Source organism: Oryzias latipes, chromosome 2 (genome assembly GCF_053564925.1).
Source record: "Oryzias latipes strain Hd-rR chromosome 2, Olatipes_Hd-rR_3.1".
Lineage (NCBI taxonomy): Eukaryota > Metazoa > Chordata > Actinopteri > Beloniformes > Adrianichthyidae > Oryzias > Oryzias latipes.
In genome coordinates, this window is record NC_136238.1 from 21,028,702 (window position 1) to 21,046,957 (window position 18,256).

At 39.9% G+C, this 18,256-nt stretch overlaps 2 long non-coding RNA genes across 3 annotated transcripts; both read left to right on the forward strand.

Moving 5' to 3' along the window:
- Nucleotides 1-1,435: 1,435 nt before the first annotated feature.
- LOC144981310 (uncharacterized) lies at nt 1,436-15,588 on the forward strand. 2 transcript variants are annotated; one of them, XR_013651981.1, is made up of 3 exons: nt 1,839-2,585; nt 10,266-12,166; nt 15,200-15,588. It is a non-coding gene; the product is annotated as an uncharacterized LOC144981310 (long non-coding RNA). The 2 variants fall into 2 exon arrangements; XR_013651979.1 differs by lacking the exon at nt 15,200-15,588 and having other exon boundaries at nt 1,436-2,585; nt 10,266-11,521.
- On the forward strand, nt 2,594-5,481 carry LOC144988570 (uncharacterized). Its single transcript, XR_013652498.1, has 2 exons — nt 2,594-5,176; nt 5,306-5,481. It is a non-coding gene; the product is annotated as an uncharacterized LOC144988570 (long non-coding RNA).
- Nucleotides 15,589-18,256: the final 2,668 nt, after the last annotated feature.

The following is an 18,256-nucleotide window of genomic DNA, read 5'->3' on the forward strand; positions in this document are numbered from 1 at the left end:
AGCTCCCCAAGAATGATTGGTGGAGACAGTTAAAGCGATGGGACTTTTCCAAAATACAGCCGGAGCTGCAGCTGAATCGTGGTACAGTCATTCTTATCAAATGTCTTTAATAAAATAAAATAAACGCAAAGAAAAAGTATTTTATGATCTTTTATATTCCTAACTCCTCAGTGTTTTATCATGGCCTGTTTGAATGAACAAAGAGCTGAAATCCTGGAGATGGGAAATGTTGTTAAATCAGTTAATGAGGGCAATTTCCCACGGCACACTTGACCATCTCCCACGGCACACTAGTGTGCCGCGGCACACTGGTTGAAAAACACTGCAATATGGAACCTAAATCAAAATTATTGTTTCATTATTACTTGAAAAATAGTCATACATGTGCGCACACACACAGACAAAAGTGAAGGCACTTCTATCCAACATTCTGCTTCCAGCATCACAGCAACTGTTCTGTAGATTTGATTAGACTGTTTGACCTCACTGTTTGCTTTGGTTAAAGTTCTGTATCTCATGTTCCAGAAGCTCCAAGAGAGGCGTGTATGGAAGAGGAGCCTACTGGATCCACAATTCCACCAACCTCAAATCCAATTGGTCCAGCTGAATGGCCAACCACACTCTCTGATCCAGTAAGAATGGATTTGGTGCAAAGAGGTCCTCTTCAGACTGATGAAGACTTTGACTTTCCAAAATCCCCCTCATTGAGCTGTTATTCTTTATTTTGGATTGTTTTATTCATATTTGATTTGCTATTAGTAATTTAATAAGTTGGAGTTTTGTAAATGTAATTTGTTGAGTGGCTAATGTTACATTAAAATATATTTATCTATATACATTTGTCATTCATATTTTTTTCTTTTCACTTTTAAAATTGGTTTGGCACCACTAAGTGTACATCCAACATGCAGACAACATACTGTATTCAATTCTTTGGCAGCAACAATAATACATTCACAAATTGTATTAATAGAGATATCTCATTTGTAAAACAACAGTTGCGTTTTGTTGGTGCTGCTGATCAGTTAGAGGGCCCACAAATTACATTTCGCTTAGGGCAAAGACTAGGGCTGGCCCTGCTTCAGAACTTGATCTATGGTCCAGCTGCCTCAAAGAGGAAGGTGGAGGAGGTGAGAGGCTGCACTGGAGCTTTGGACCAAACCCTGTGATGGACTCACAACATCTCCAGGCTGTTTCCAGCATCACTGCTTCATCTGAAGAAGCTCCAGGCTGAAAGCTGCAGCAGCTGCAAACATCTGGACTTCCTGCTGCAGCTGCAGACCTTCATGTGACTGTGGGAGCTGCAGCAGCTGAGGAGCTCAGCATCTCTGCAGACAGATGGAGCTCAGAGCTCCTGAAAGGAAATGACAGAGTTGTGGAAGTTTAGTGGATGAACTTCTTGTAGGTCCTGCTTGGTTCAGTTTGTTGCTGGTGGTCGAAAGATTATACTTGAGTTAGGTCAATTGTGTTTTTTAATCGCTCTTTATTTATAATATATGTATTTATTGTTCTTTCTTCCTCTTTCGGCTTCTCCCATCAGGGGTCGCCACAGCAAACAAGTCGCATGGTAAACTTGGCAATGTTTTACGCCTTCTCAAAGCAACCGGGCTTGGGACCAGCACAGAAGCAGAGAAGGGAACAGGGAGCAGCCCGGATTCAAACCCTGGTTTCACGGACGGAAGACGCCGCAAACCAGGGCGAGCTAAACCGGCTCCCAATTTATGTATTTATTGTCAAATATGTATAATTTGCTATTTTTGTTATGACTGTTGTTTATTTAAGGGTTTTATGTTTTTTTAATAGTTGTTATTTATTACTGTTTGTGCTTAGCTTGAATGATTGTTTTATTTGAGACAATGTGAACATTTATTGTTTGTTTATATTTTTTTTAAATAATCCTGTTTCCTTTCATTTTAAGGACTTTGGTTGTTTAACAGTTTTACTGTTATCTTGACGTCGAGTAAAATATTATAAGTAATGAATGGAGTCATAGATTTTTTTTTGGTTGAATTTCAGAGAAATACAGAAATACAGTACTGGGAAGAATATGACTGACGTGGATTCTGTTAGTCGGGACGTGAGGAACGTTTTCACTCCAGACCAAATGATGGCGCTAATGCACCACAAAGCTGATTACAAACCACAAATAAACCACAGAAGAAGACACACGGTGCTAGCAGGCTAGCAGCGTTAGCTTATGTTGAGAGGACGGTGGTGTTTTGTTGGGACGTTTGTGAGGTTTTTGGACAGAAAGGACGATACGTGGTTCGTGTGGGAACTCTCAGCATTTTCCAAAGTGTCGTAAATGAGTGAAGAAGTGTTGAACGGAAAGACAACGTGGATTGCTGTGATTGTGAGACTAGCAGATGATCGATCGGAGCTGCAGTGAAGAGGAGGGCGGTGTTTGTGGGAGTTGGAGCTGAAGATCGGAGCAGGAACCATGTCTTCAGAACCTCAGGAAGGTTCTGTCAGAGAACAACTTTCTGCTGCTGAAGGAACCATCGTCCAGAACGAGGAGGAGCTCTGTCGTCAGCGCAGACTGCTGGATATCAGCTGGAACCCGCAGCTTCAGCTACACGTAGTTGGTATGATTACTGCACCAGATAAGGACAGCCGTCATTCAGATCTGCTGTGTCAAATGGGCCGCTTCTGAATTTTCAGTGCTCTGGCATTCTCAGTTTTACGGGAACTGAGCGACCACGGCTGAAATTCCCTTTCCGGTTTTCAAAATAAGTTTACAACATTGAAAAGTCAAATGAATGATTTAAGGAAAAATACCCACTATTATTATATATATAAATATAAATATTTTGGTGTATATAAACATACTCCCAACCATATAGCCCATTCATTTATGTAAATTATTAATGTAATTTATTTTTTCACGTTGTCAACTTATGATGTGGGATTTTTGACAATCAGTACAAACACTTCATAATGAAATAAAAAAAAAAAAAAAAAAAAAAAAAAAAAAAAACTTCATAATGAAATATAGAAGTGGGGACTTCTGACAGAGATGCTATGTTTGAGACACTGTAGTTTATATACTTGCCATAATCCAGGCCAGCAGCTCCTTTTATTCTCTTCAGAACTATTTTGGCTACACAGACCGACATTTTCAGACATGTTGAGTAGAAATGTTGAGTTATTCTTGTTTGAAATCCCAAATATTTTACATTTTCACAAAGTCCAATCATCTTTTTATGACAGAAATGCTATGTTTGAGACACTGTAGTTCAAGATTTTGCCATAATCCAGGCCAGAAGCATTTTAGTGTAAACCCTTAATTTGAAAATCAATTTTCCTGAAAGAAAAAAGATTATATTGTTTGCTTCACTATTCAAACACCATTTAATCTTTTTCTGAGACACAACATGTAAACATTTGAGAATCACTGGAACGGCTTATTTAGTTTTACTGAAATGAAACATTTTAGTGATCAAATGTGTATTTGTTCGCAAGACATTCAGAAATCCACAGTTTGAATATTTTCTTTTAAATTTGTACTAGTTATTTTTTTATATTTTGAAATTCATTCACCTTTATTTAACAAGATAAAAACTCATTGAGATTAAAAATCCCTTTTGCAAGAGCGTCCTGGCCAAGAGGCAGCAGCACAACAATAACACACAATTCTCATTTACACTCACACTGAATCATAAAAAACAGTCTTAAATAAAGCATTTACAGTTTGAAAACATTGTCTAACGTTCATTTAAAAGGTTTTTCTAAATCTTTTAAATGAATCTAAAATCTAAAAGCCTTTTTTCCCATCTCTGTGGACAGAGAGCAGGGGTATTTCCACTCTTCAGTTCTATGAGCTGCTGGAGATAAGACGGTACCAACCCAAGAATGCATCTGTAAATTAAAAGGTACCAGTGTTTAAGTCTGCGCTGGGATAAGGAGGGCCAACCTACCCGAGCATACAGATCACAGTGATGAAATAAATGAATGAATTAAAGAGACCATATATAATTTATACATGACATCACAGGAGCTTTTTTTTCTTTCGATTTTGAAATCAATATAAATCTCAGATCACAGCCTCTTATGATGAGCAAATAAAAAGATAGATGGACAGATCAGGTCTGGATGGAAAAACCATGAACTTTCCTCACTTATCATTTTTCCTCTGATTGTGTAGCTGCAAAGACTCCTAGCTGTGGAACTTTAAAGAGAAACCATAGTATTCAGTCAGACCAGGTCCCCTGAAAGCCCTATGGCGCCTTCCAGAGGCTGCCAGCTGCACTGCAGCAATAGCTTTTTTTTTTTAAGCACACTGACTAGTTTGAGCTGCAGATTTTCCCAAAATCCTGATTATTGTAAAATCCCAAACGTAGGTGGAGCAGGGTGTTCCCTTCACATGACAGGAACAACATGCACTCCGTGAGCGGTGAAGCTGTTTGCATTAATAAATGTGAGAACAGTGAAAAGTAAGAAAATGAACCTGCTGAGATTCCAGTTTGAGGGTCTGGAAGATGCAATTTAGCGAGTTTTACAGTAGATAAATCATTCATACGTGTTTGTTAGAAAGAGGAATTCAGTGCAGAGAGCAAGGAAAAAGAATCAGACTTTAAAGAAAACATCATTGTGAGGCTGATGCTCAAACCTAAATCTAATATCTTTTTACTGATAATTTACTTATAAATTTATTTATAATTTAAACAGGGGCCTCATGTGAAGGAGAGTGGCTTCCTCAGTTTCATTACAGCCCATAATATAATGCAGTGGGTGGTATTTTGATTCGTTTAGGCATTTCTGAGTTTAATTCTAAAGACCTGGGGCCTCATTTATAAACGTTGCGTACGCACAAAAGAAGGCGTACGCCACTCTCTACACAATAGTTATTTATTTATAAAAAGCAAACTTGACGGGAAAATGTGCGGTCCTCCACGCAAGCTCTGACCCAGGCGTACGCACAAAAACGGGTGAAATGAGAAATGGCGACACCGTCGGCAGATGGAAGAAACACGTGAAAGTGACAGTGTGTGCCAAATCGTGCTGGCATGTGCTGTGCTACACAATGTGGCACAGCTTAAAAACGTGCCCCTACCCCCTGGCGCCGATTGCTGTGTTGGCCCCGACCCTGAACCCCATCCCCACGCATTTGAGCCAAATGCTGCTGCTGTGCGCCAGCGCTTGGAAGTGATGCGTCGCTTGTAAAGAACAACAAAAGGTGTGGAAAATATTATTTATTCAAGAATTCCCTCATCGTGCAGTTTATTTCAGTCAGGGCGATCTTGATTTCGCCCAACTCCTTGGCCACCTCTCTGATTGAACTACTGACTTCCCTCTGCATTTCAAGGACTGCATCGGTGAGGACACGTCCACTGCTGGAGGGTTGAGAGCCGCGTGCCGTGGAGACGCTGGGTCCAGACGGCTGCTCAGCGGAAGCATCGTAACCACTGGCCCCGCTGGAACACCCAGCAACTAAAATAAAATTGTTCTATATTAATAATCTGTAATTGTGAAGCCTGCATACATGTGACTTGACTGCATTCATTTTAATTATTTCTCTAACCGTGTCACCCGGTGCGTCTTGCGCGTCGGTGTGCCCCTCCGCCTCAGTTACCACTCCACTTAAAAGGGATTCCCCAATAATAGCCACCAGTCTCTCATCAAGAAGGGTCAGCTCCGGTGTCCACTTTCCCCCACCCATGGCAGACACACTCTGGCGATGGAGCGCTAGACGTTTTTTCGCCTTGACCTTGATGTCCGACCATTTCTTCTTTTTTTTTTTCGGTCCGAGGTTGTGAGGCTACAGCATTTACGGCGTCTGCCACCGTTTGCCACTTACGTGCCTTTTTGGCATTAGTAATGCCCACACTGTGCCCTCCAAACAACATTTTTCTCCTCTTTTCCACCTCGCCAACGATAACTTCTACTTCACATTGAGTGAAGTTACATTTTTTTGATTTCCTCTCGGTGTTTGCCATGGTTTCGCAATCAATGAATATTCATTTGTGGGCGTATCACGGACTATTTATGGGCAACTATGGGCGTGTCATGAAGCCGCAAAAGCTGCGCTACATTTAGAATTGGTTGTGATTTATTAAGGGAAAGATGCGTAGGATGTGCGTGCGCACGGTTTTATAAATCCGAATATTTCTTTGCGTCCGCACGCCCTATGTTTCATCCGTACGCCACTTCTGACGCAAATCCTACGCAAAGTTTTATAAATGAGGCCCCTGAGCCCTAGCTCCTCCCAATTATGAAAACGAGCGGGTTCTCACATTGTGACGTAGATAAGTGAGGAACAGCCCCTTCCAGGAAGAGTCTGTGCTGCCAAACTAACACACACAGCCACTTTCTCCATGGAGCTATCGTGATCGACAAAAATGCTTTCCTTGGGGCTGGGAGATATCGTTTTTATATCACAATATCGTTTTTTTCACATCAGGCGATAATGATATATACAAACATATACATACATACACCAAATAATTATATTTGTCAAATTTGAACACTGCTCAAAAGAGACATTTTTTATTAAATTTTAAAAGTCATTTATATTGCAAACTAAACTGAACATTTAAAGCAAAAGCTTTCAAGTTTCAAAAAAGAACATTTGATTTTTGATTTGAAATGGTTTATTTCAAGCAATTTAGTAGAAATAATACACAAAAGCAATATAAACATCAGTTATACATTCATACAGTAACTAATCAAACTTAGGATAATTAGACATATTAATAAATATTGCTTGAAGGGAGTGGAAGGAAGTGAACTTATATAATCCCACCCCGTTATACTATAACCATTTTATTACATGATTTATCACTATCCGGTTCCTAGGTTTTATCAGAAAGAATTTAAAATCATAAGATATCAATAAAGCACATGCCAAAGATGAATTACTTAAGTATTACGTCAAAAATAAGTATTTTAGAAATCAACATGGCAAATGCAGATCAGTCATCTGAAATATATGCAGATTATGTAACTTATAAAAGTCATTCATATGAATAAAACATAATACTATATCAGTAATGTAGACACAACACTGTTTCAGGAATTTTCATAGCAAAATTTCATCAAGTATCAAAAGTTAAAAACATGTGCAAAATTATGTTACATTAGGAAAGATTTTTGCATCAATTTATCAATTTTTGGAGCAAGTGAAGTAATATAATTAAAAGTCAATCAATTTAACAATTTTCAATAAGTGATTAATCATTTGTTTTACTTTTTTAATATTTTTTGTATTTTTTTTTTTTATAACAAAGTAATGCTGTAAGGGATAATAAAAAGGGTCCATAAACTGTCGATTGTCCAAGGTTGGTATTTCTTCTTTTACTGATAACAGCCGTTCTTCTGGGTTCAAAACAGTTAATAGTTCTCTTCGATGTTATGTCTGCAGACATTAGATTCAGGTCCATATCCTTCTTCAGCTGATATCAGCTGCGGTGAAAGTTGAGGTCAAGTTGTCTGCAGGTCAGAGCTCTGCTGTTATTCAGGTGACATCAGACATACAGAGAAAGTGAGGAATCCAGGTGTCATATTTCTTGAAATTATTTGGCTCTTTGGTTTATTACTCCATGTTGTTTCAGATGACCGTGATCAAACACTTTTCAAAGTCTTTCATGGTGTTCACAACCTGAACCTTGGACCGGTCCTCTGGACCGAGCGGTTTGACGTAAATCCTGCAGCCTTTAACCCAAGTGTTCTCGATCTGTTTACGCTATCTGAGAAGCCGTGCATGTTTGGAGATTTCAGCATTCCTTCTGGTCAGATGGTCGTTCAGATAAGCAGCCGAACCTTTCAGGTGTTTCCTTTTGGTCATCAAAGCTAGCTTGTGTTTGTGATTCACAAACCTGATGAGGATCGCTGGTTTATCCGTCTCCTTTCTCCTGGGGAGCAGGTGGCAGGTCTCGATACTATTGAGATCCAGGGAAATCCCTTTAGATGTGAGAAATTAATGTATTTGCTGCTCCAGAGACTCTGCAACGATCTCTGTATTAGCACTGCTAGCTACGCTAGCGCTAGCATTAGCAGCGCTTGCTCCTGCTGTCAGTTTCGCTCGAGGCTTGATTGGTACTCCAGTGAGAATGACATTATTCATCCTTACTTGCTGTTCCACATCGTCCAGTCTTTTCTCCAGAATCTCAACCCGGTTTTCTCGCTGCTCGTTTTGAGCCCGAAATCTTCGGAACTCTTCCATCATTTCCCAAAGTGGCGTTAGCTTAGCCGACACTTGATCCATAAAACTTTTCAGCGTTTCTTGAATAATGTCATGTTTGTGTTAGTGTCTTTTTGAGGTCTTCGTATTTGTGGGTTTTCTTCGGGGGCATGGTCAGCTCTCTTTTTTGGAGAAAATCAACTTTTTAAGTAATTTGAAGATGGTTGTATTCGCAGAGAGGCACGCCACGCGTCCTGCTGTGTAACCCGGAACCGGAATGTAACATAAATAAAACACAAAACTCTTTGATTGGTTCCATTTAAAAACAAAACATTTATTGCACAAATAGATTCTTATGTTTTCAAGTTTTACAGAGAAAACGTAAAATTGACAAACATATTTTTCAACATTCTGTGAATAAGCTAGGAACTAAAAGCAAATTCTAAGAATTACTTCTGCTAGTTTAGACTGTTGTTGTTGTGCAGGTCTGACCTTTGCTGTTTTTGCTGGAAATCATCATTTATTTCAGTCTGAAATTGAACATGCTTGGTGGGTCTGCTTAAGGTTAAAAGGTTGGTGGTATTTCCAGTATTAGAAGGAACATGCCTTCTGCACAATTTGCAGTGCACATTACTGTTTTATGTTGGATTTTAAACAACTGTAATACCTCCAAACAGGGGCCAAAATGTACTTTTTGATTTAAAAAAGAAATCTACTGGTCAAATTATATCATCGATTTACACAGAAATATCTTTTACCTTCTAACTTTTTGTTTAAAGAATGCTAAAATTGCAGATAAGTAATTTATAAATTATATAAACAGGTCTTTTTTGTCATCCAACTATAAACTCAAATTCAAACAGGCTGACAAAACAAGAACAGATTTACTAGAAATTTCCTAATTCTGCCTACAGGTGATCACATTTTATATTAAATCATAACAAAAACAGCCTGAAAACAGTATTTTTGTTTTGTTTTTATTATTGTAGGTAGAAATTTGTTATATAATATGACAAAAGTTAAGGTGAATCTCAAACAGGGATCTATACAGTGTTAGCAGTGCGTCTGTTGGGAGCATGTGTCGTATTTTATGAAATAAACCAACAAATTTGGATAGTTTTTTTAACTAGTTCATCTATGTGTTTTTAAAAATAATAATTGTTCTAAATGGATTCCGAGAAATTGTATTGTGTCCACCTGTTGTAGAGATCGTCCATCTATGTTTATTTTTAATTTCCTATTAATTAATTTGCGTCTAGATGGGTAGAATGTGCTAAAGAAGGTTATGCAAGTGTTTAAGGAGAATTTTTTGCATTTACCTTTACTAGTTGCTCATTAAGGAATTTTTCAAGCAGGTCGATATTTGAAATGCATGAACTAGTATCGTCTGCGAAAAGTATTTTGTTGGATGTATCCGGAACAGCGAGCAAGGTAATTAATATAAATTATGAAGAGAAGTGGTCCCTTCATGGATCCTTGTGGGACGCCCATTTGAATGTTACGTTTATATGATTTCAGTTTATCAACTTTCACATACTGCTCTCTTCCACAGATATAACTCCTAAACTATTGTCCCCTGACACCTTAGTGCAGGGCTGCTCATTCCTGGTCCTCGAGATCTACCACCCTGACTTTTTTCCAGATCTCCAAGTCTTGCTAGCTGCTGATTAGCTCAATCATATGTCTCCATATTCTGATTGAATGAACACACCTGGTCCAGGTAATCAGCAGCAAGAAGTGCAGGGAGAGCTGGAAAACAGGCAGAGTGGTAGATCTCGAGGACCGGGAATGAGCAGCCCTGCCTTAGTGCATTAATTTGCTGAGTAAAATTTCATGATCAATAGTGTTGATAGATCTAAGAGAACAGGAGACGTAAAGGTCTGCAATCGTTCATGACTTTAATCGTTTTGTTAACTGAAGACTTTCTTTGACCTGGTGTTTAACCCACTGAATACAGAAAGACCAACTGCATCTCTTACTGTTTGAACTTAAAATCATAACTAAGAAGTAAGATTTTTTTTTATTGGGATTCAAAACTGTAGGACTTCCAGACTGAAGTTATTTACATTTGTAATGGTGCTCGACAGTACACAAAGTCCTTCAAAAAATGCGAAAGACCTAATTTCTTGTGTTTTTGTCCCTGCAGTCCTGCCACAGCATTATTCGAGTGAAGAGGTGGATCTCTGTATTGTGAAACGCAAGGAAACTGAACATATTAAAGAGGATCAGAAAGAACAAGACCCATCGCATATTAAAGAGGAAGCTGAAGATCCAAAACCTCCACTTATCAAAGAAGAACAGGGGGAACCAGAACCTCCACAGATTAAAGAGGAGCAAGAAGAACACTGTATCAGTCAGGATGAGGAGCAGCTTGATCTGAAGCAGGAGACTGATACCTTGATGGAGATTCCTACTTGTGACGAAAATGAGAACAGTGAAGCAGATGAAATCAATCAGCGGAGTTTTAATGTAACTGATAGTCAGGATGAAGAGGGAAGCCAACATGAAGAATCAGCATCAACTACAGATGAAGAGACAGACCCACAGAGCAGAGATCAGAGGAAGAGAAGAGACAGAAGTCATGTCCAAAGTGTAGACAGCTCTCACATGTCAGAAGGTCAATGGGACCCTGATGTTAGAAAAGATTGCAAGAAATCTTATTTGGTAAAGAAACGAAAAAATTCCCGCCAAGAAAACAAATTGTTCTATGTAAAGTCTAGACAAAGAACAAGAATTGCATATAATGTGTCTGTCCACATGAGAACTGAGTCAGACAACATACCCTATCTTTGTAAATACTGTGATAAAAGTTTTGTTTACCAGTCTCAGTTCAAAATCCATATGCGAATCCACACAGGGGAGAGGCCTTTTTTTTGTAAAGAATGTGGTACAAGTTTCATTGAAAAATCGTATCTGAAAAAACACATGGGAACTCATACAGGCGAGAAGCCTTTTTCTTGTAAGCAATGTAACAAACGTTTTAGTCGTGTATCCAGTCTCAAAAGACACATGGGAACTCATACAGGAGAAAGGCCTTTTCCTTGTAAAGAATGTAACAAAAGTTTTAGTCGTGGATCCAGTCTCAAAAGACACATGAGAACTCACACAGGAGAGAAGCCTTTCTTTTGTAAAGAATGTGATAAACGTTTTAATCAAATATCTAGTCTCAAAAGACACACGAGAACTCATACAGGCGAGAAGCCTTTAGCCTTTAGTTTTAGTCATGTGTCTAGTCTCAAAAGACACGAGAATTCGCACAGGAGTGAAGCTTTATGTTAAAAGGATGCTATCAAAGCAATCAGAGCCTTCATTACATGTAAAATCCTACTAACCATTATTGGCATCTCTTTATGTTTTGCATGACTGAGTGAACGTGTTCAGAAATAAATGGAAATGAACCAAGTTTATCTCAGGAGGATCTTTTAATTGTTCCATTGTTATTTTCTCCCACACTTCCTTTGCAATGTGCTCAAGTTGTTGAACATTTGCAGGTTTGTTGTCTCTAATGGCAAATTTCAGCTTACCCCCAAATGTTTTCAATGGGATTGGGATCAGAATTCAAGCTCCGGCCCTACCAGAAGAGCACCCCACCACCACCCAGGAGTTCTAAGCATTCCCCCACCCTGACCCTAGGCATTGGCCAGGGCCCCCCAGGAGGGACCCGCCCCATGCTCTAGGCAGCTATCCACCCAGCCCACAGTTGGTCCAGGAGAGAGCAAGGCAGGGGCCGGCTACCCCTTCCCTGAAGGAGGACGCCCAAGAGAAGTTGGGGTCCACAAGGATTTTTGTAAACATGGCCCGACGATGCTCACCCACAGTTAGGATTTTGGAGAAGGCTGGCGCACGAGGGCAAGGACAAGAACGCACACCACAGGGACATGGACAGGCCCTGGCTCAGATTTGATGTGATCCCCGGCTCTTATTCTTGCCAGAGAACTCAGGGATCCCTCTCCCTGTGTGGAGAGAGGGCCGCCAGGCCCAGGAAGCCGGCACCCAACGGACACGGCTGCCATCGCCGAGGGCCTGGTCCCACCTTCCTTTTGACAGGTATTTGTGTTTGTTAGCATGTGTGTGTGCATCTATGTGTTGTGTGTGTGTTGGAGTGTCTATTTTTGAGAGTTAAAGGGTGTGTGTACTTGGCAGGTATTGCACTGAGAGGACAACTCCTGATTACTTACACTAGCTTTACTTACAAAAGTAATCGGAAAGAACCCCTGATCGGAAGTCAAAAGCGTCAAGTAAACACGCTGTTCGGAATAGTCTGCCCCGATCAGACTCGTTTGGATCGAACTTTCTTTCCAATCAAGATAGGTGTGTTATGCCAATTGTTTATCCGATTGTCTTGCATGTAAACGGTTCATTCCGATCGTGTGTCACTACTGCTCTGGTTTACGTCACGCATAGAAGGTGCAGTGCTTCAGAGAAAGCTATGGAGTGCATACGGGACCAACCGATTGCTCCACGGGAGTGAACCGTGTCTGTGAGCAGACCAGCCGAACTTATAGCTTTGTGTTTGCGGATAGGGCGGTGGACGTGTGCGCTCCAGGGGGGAGGCTGCCGGACTCAGGAGAATTGTGTGTCCGAGCAGAGCTCGGACCGCCAGCTCACACACACCGGCTTTGGGGCGGTGTGTGAGCTTTTCAAAGCAGAAATGTCGCTGAGTCCTCAGAAACCGTTCAAACAATCACGTGGATTTGTGTTTCCAGTCGTGTCCCAACAAAATAAAGGCTGATGTTATTCCCACATACTTACGTGCAGCCAAGATGCAGATTGCGGCATTTCCCGCATAGATTTATGTTCATCAAACAAGGCTGATGTTGTTAGCGCGTGTTAGCCCACTGGCTTCTTCCAGCTCCATTCTTCCACAAAAAAAAAAGCACTGACCACACGGATTAGAAATAAAATGATGAGTGAACAGTCGCTTCATAATATTCATAACATTAATAAAAGCACGTTTAGAAGATCATCTCGTATATTACCGAGCTGCTGCATAGATGTATATGGCAGCTCACTTTGGCCGCATTTACACTGCAGGTCTTGATGCTCATATCCGATTTTCTGACTATATCCGATTTTTTTTGACGACCCGCTTACATCATCTTTTAAAGTGACCCGTATCTGATTTTTGCATTTACACTATACAATGCTGAAACTATCAAACATAGACGTTCTGAGGACTATGTAGCAGTATTTCCGCACTCCGCGGACCTCTTTCGGACTTTTATAATTGCGGTTGTCATGGAGGCAAGGCGGCGACGGAAGGAGGCGTTGCCTTGGCCGCTCCAGAGGGGATGCACGGGGGAGTAAAAACGGGGGCTGGTCGGCCGTCTTATGCGCTCTCTCTGAGTTTTGAATGAGGAAGTGTTTGCAGACGTGCTGTACTAACAGTTTGATCCAAGTGTTGAACCTTTCCTGCGTGATGACTTCTCTTTTCTGACCGTAGTCAGAAACACACGGGAGATTTCCTCGGGGTTCTCTTTTCCGTTCTGAACCCTCAGCCTCCAGAGGGGGTTGATAAAGACTCCAAAACTTTTGGGCGAGACACCTTATTTTTAATTTACGGTTCGCCGACACTCCCCCGCTCCGCACTCACACCCACTCTCTCTCCTTACACACACACGCAAGCACGCGCGCGCTCACACACACGGTCCCCATCATACACGCCCCCCAAAGAAATAAACAGCTTCTAGCCTGTTCCATAGCAACTGTGTCCCGCTTCATTAGTTATCGTTTGCGTCCGGACCGGACATAACAGCAGTTTCCGACTACGGTCTGAAGCCTTAGGCTGAAAGGTAACACGCGGAAAGCAAAATCAGCACAAAAAGCACCTTAATAAGTCATGTGATCTCAGTTGGTGGTGTCCTGAGTTGACGTCACTGACGTACGACTCACAATCATTTACTGGGGAATTTCCGATTTGTCTGCTTACATGGCACACGCAAATGCACGTATCCGATTCGTTTCCGATTTATTTCCACATATGAGAGAGGCCTGTATCCGATCTGAGAAAAACGGAATCCATGCGCTTTTGTCCTGCTTACACGTTCACCGGTCATATCCGATCTGTGCCACATGAGAGGAAAAAATCGGAATTGGGTCACTTGAACCATGCAGTGTAAAGGCGGCCTTTGTTAACAGCGGTACTCATTTCCTCTTCCGGTATTTTCAGCACTACTGCGCATGCCCAAATGATTTATTCCGACCGAAAGTGTGACCCATGTGAACGTTCATTCCAATTGGTAATAGTTTTTCTGGGCCCATGTACACGATTGAATTTTAATCCAAACATTGATCCGATCAAGATATTTTGTGCATGTAACCGCGGCTAGTGATGTTCTAACACCCTCCCCACCTAAATGTCTAAGGTGCAGTAAAATTAGCGGGTAGGGTACTGAGAGGACATCTGCTGCTTGCTGGCAGTAATGTCCGAGCACCCCCCCCTTATCGAGGGTCCTACATGTCTGAGGTGGAATTAAAACCGAGAAGGGGGGGTCGTTTCCTTTAAAACGTCTTTGACGTCACCATAGAAAATGACTTACTTCCTGTTCCAACGAATGGAAATGAATTCGTTCGGCGTTTTTCCCACGACACATTGGAGCCAGACGTCCTCAGTAAGCTGGTTTGTGTCCTTCTGAGTCTACATTACTATGGCAACAACTCTCTCCAATCAGGAGTGAACATGTTAGAAGACCACACCCCTCCCACCAAAAGCGGACACGGGACATAAGGTCAATCAAATTTTTCAAATATTTGCCCTAAGACCACATGCTTTTAGTGAGGCATCCGATTGGTCAGTTTATAACTCGATTAACTCAGGCTACAGCAAAAATATGAAAAAAATAATCGGTTTATGGAGAACATGTTTTTAAAAAAAAAAGGGATACGAGCAAGAATGGTTATTTTTGACAAACACAATGACATCTTTGTCGAAGTCTGTGATTTTGGCTTCTTGGGACCAGCGGGTCCTTCCGTTGAACATTTTACACATATCTCTCTCTTTATATAAACCTGTGAGCACAGGTGTGTTGACTGTAACAACCTTTCTGTTTTGTTTTTGTGCCCATTTCTCTTTCTTTGCAGAATCTGTCACTTCCCTGATCTGATGTCACATGACGAGGATAAGATGATTGATAGGCTGATCAGCCGGAGAAGCGCAATGTGATGTTTCGGTGACAGAGACGAAAGCACGTACATTTAAGCGTTCGAGTTGAAAACAGTTCATTTGACAGTTTTCCTTGTATTTGAAGGTTCATAGCTCTTGTAAATGCTTGTAAACAGCTGTAAATAAACAGGTTGTTTTTTTTATTTTATTTTATTGTAATGCTTTCATTCTACATTTTATTTAGTTTAAAGGTGTGTCAACTTGTATGTTTATTGAGTTAAACAAAAAGCAGTGTCTGCAATTTATATTTTGTTGACTCATGTGACCAAGTAACTGTTTAGGGAAGAAAAGATTTTCACAAAAGTGGTTTTGGGAAGAGGTGGTGTAATGCTGCATTCACTATGAGCGCTGTTCATGCAACTAATTCACTCCAAATGCGTGAATTTGCATATAGGAGAAGCTACCGGAAATCTTGAGTTTACAGGCTCAGTGCTCCTTTATGGAAGCTATAATTATATTATATTATATTATATTATATTATATTATATTATATTATATTATATTATATTATATTATATTATATTATATTATATTATATTATATTATATTATATTATATTATATTATATTATATTATATTATATTATATTATATTATATTATATAAGATTAGATTAGATTAGATTAGATTAGATTAGATTAGATAAAATTAGATAAAATTAGATAAGATTAGATTAGATTAGATTAGATTAGATTAGATTAGATTAACAACATCATATATAAGTAACATTATAAAACAACATTATGGATGCCCTATGACAAAGTAACTTAAATTTAAACAAAAATAACTAAGTAAAAATACATTGAAAATGCAACCGTAATCATTTTGAAGAGCTACACAGAAGTGTTGGTAATCACGTCTCGGTTCATGAGATCATTCAGAGATTCTCCCCGCACGCTCAGGTATAGCATCCACTGTAAGAACTGCATCTGGACGACGGCTTCAGCGGTACTTCTGTCTCTGTGACCCAGTTTGGTGACGTGGTGTCCCGCATTAGTCCAAGGAGGGACAAAATAAAGGTAGGGGCACAAGCAAACACCTCAACTCAGCAGCAGGTTCTTTTTGGTCCTGGACATCCTGGTTCCGGGCTGCAGGTCAGGTCTAGTTCTGACTGGTAAACTCTGGACTGGGGTGAGAACACAGACCTCTATCAGAAGCTGTGAAGAAGACTGAAGCAAACAAACTGCTTCTGTGTGGTTTTCTTATCAGAGTCCAGCAGTGAGGCTCAGTACAGATCTACAGAAACATTCAAACCTTATTCTGGTTTTGTTAGGTCTCTGAGCTCCTAATGAGTTTTTCTTGGAAGGTAATCTCAGCATTTGGAGCTTTTAGAAAACTTATTTTTTATGTTTTCATCTTTTGTTTCTCAGCGGATGCCTTTATATTTTAATATAACCACACTTTATGGATGCAAAGTAAAAAAAGAAAAGCTTTTCTTGTGAAGTGTAATTATGTATTAGTGCAGCTCTTCAACTGCACATCTCCCCTTCCTCTGGACATGGTTTCAGTTATGGGGATGACTCGCAGTGATGTCATCATCTTTGGGGTTTGAGGTATAATGCACATGCCGAAAATTCATTTTTTTAGGTGTGTGCTCATTTTGATAAGTTTTTGCAAATGTGGCGGAGGTCAAATTTTTGCTTAAAGTAAAAAAGAAGAGACATAATAATGATAGTAATTGTGATAAACATTTTGATTACAGGTGTTCATGGTTTTGAGGTTAGGTTGAGTGTGTCTCTGTGTGTGACCTAATTTCTTATGTCTTTAAAACTCAATAATTGTTTATACAGCTCAAATTTACACAATTATATAACTAAATGTCATATTACTCCAATTCAATTAATATTTTTTCCATCTTAATTATGATTCCTGAACTCTCATATGTCTAAGTTTGAGCCAGCAGATATACGTATTTGTATAACAATAAAAAGAACAAAACAATATGCAAAGAGTGCATAAATTCATTAAGTACTTTATCATCTTTATCATTGCTTTACTTGTGAGTAGGGCTGCTATATAAACTCATCATCCTCTCCCTCCCTCTCACTCATGGTGCAAAAACTTAAGCATAGTAGGACAAAATAATTCAGCAAAACACAGTTAAACATCTAAACAACTAAACACATTTGGTCAAAAACCCACACTTAAACCCAAATCCGTCCAGACAGGCAAAGGAAATGGTATCCCACAATCCCTTGCGGTGCCGATCTAACAGCAGCCCCAAAGTTACACCTACTTAATTGAACTAATTTGAATGAAAGTACAATAACTGTCTGAAAACTACGTGTTATTTTTAAACTGACTAAACTAAAAAAAAAAGATTTATAATGATATTAACTGAAGTAAATAATTAAGTTAGCTCAACAATGTAAAAAAGTTTCTCTTTTCAACATCCATATGTGGTCTTATCACCCTCTCACGGTGGAAAAAGTATTATCTGAGCTTCTTCATCCACTAAATCATCTTCAAATGGACACGCCATGCTGCTTCACCTCTCTGAAAACAAACTAACCTTCAACTAAACCTGTTCCAGACCAGGTTATGTTCAGAGCATGAGTTGCTATGGCAACGTGACATTCCCTGAAACATACCTCCATTTCTGGAACAGAAAGCTGAGGTTATCCACTTCCTTAGCCTCAAACTTACCATTGGAGCTAGCATAACCTGCTTTCTGGAATACCCCCCTGATCTCCAGCTGATGTTTCAAAGAAAGTTCAGAACAGCTTCTCCTGACAGGATCAGGATCTTCCAAAACTGCAGACCCATTGAGCTTTAAGAATGTTTTGGCCCTGAGGCCTAAGAAACAAAGATACTTCAACATTTACAGAGAACTCAGAGGCTGTCAAATGTTAGGTTCAGGATCTGTCACACTTTTCTGACATACTCCAAGACACTCCTTTTGGTCATTTTTCAGAGCTGCATCTAATGTACCTGATTTTTCTTCTCTTCACGATCTAAACGCTTTTGAACTAAAAC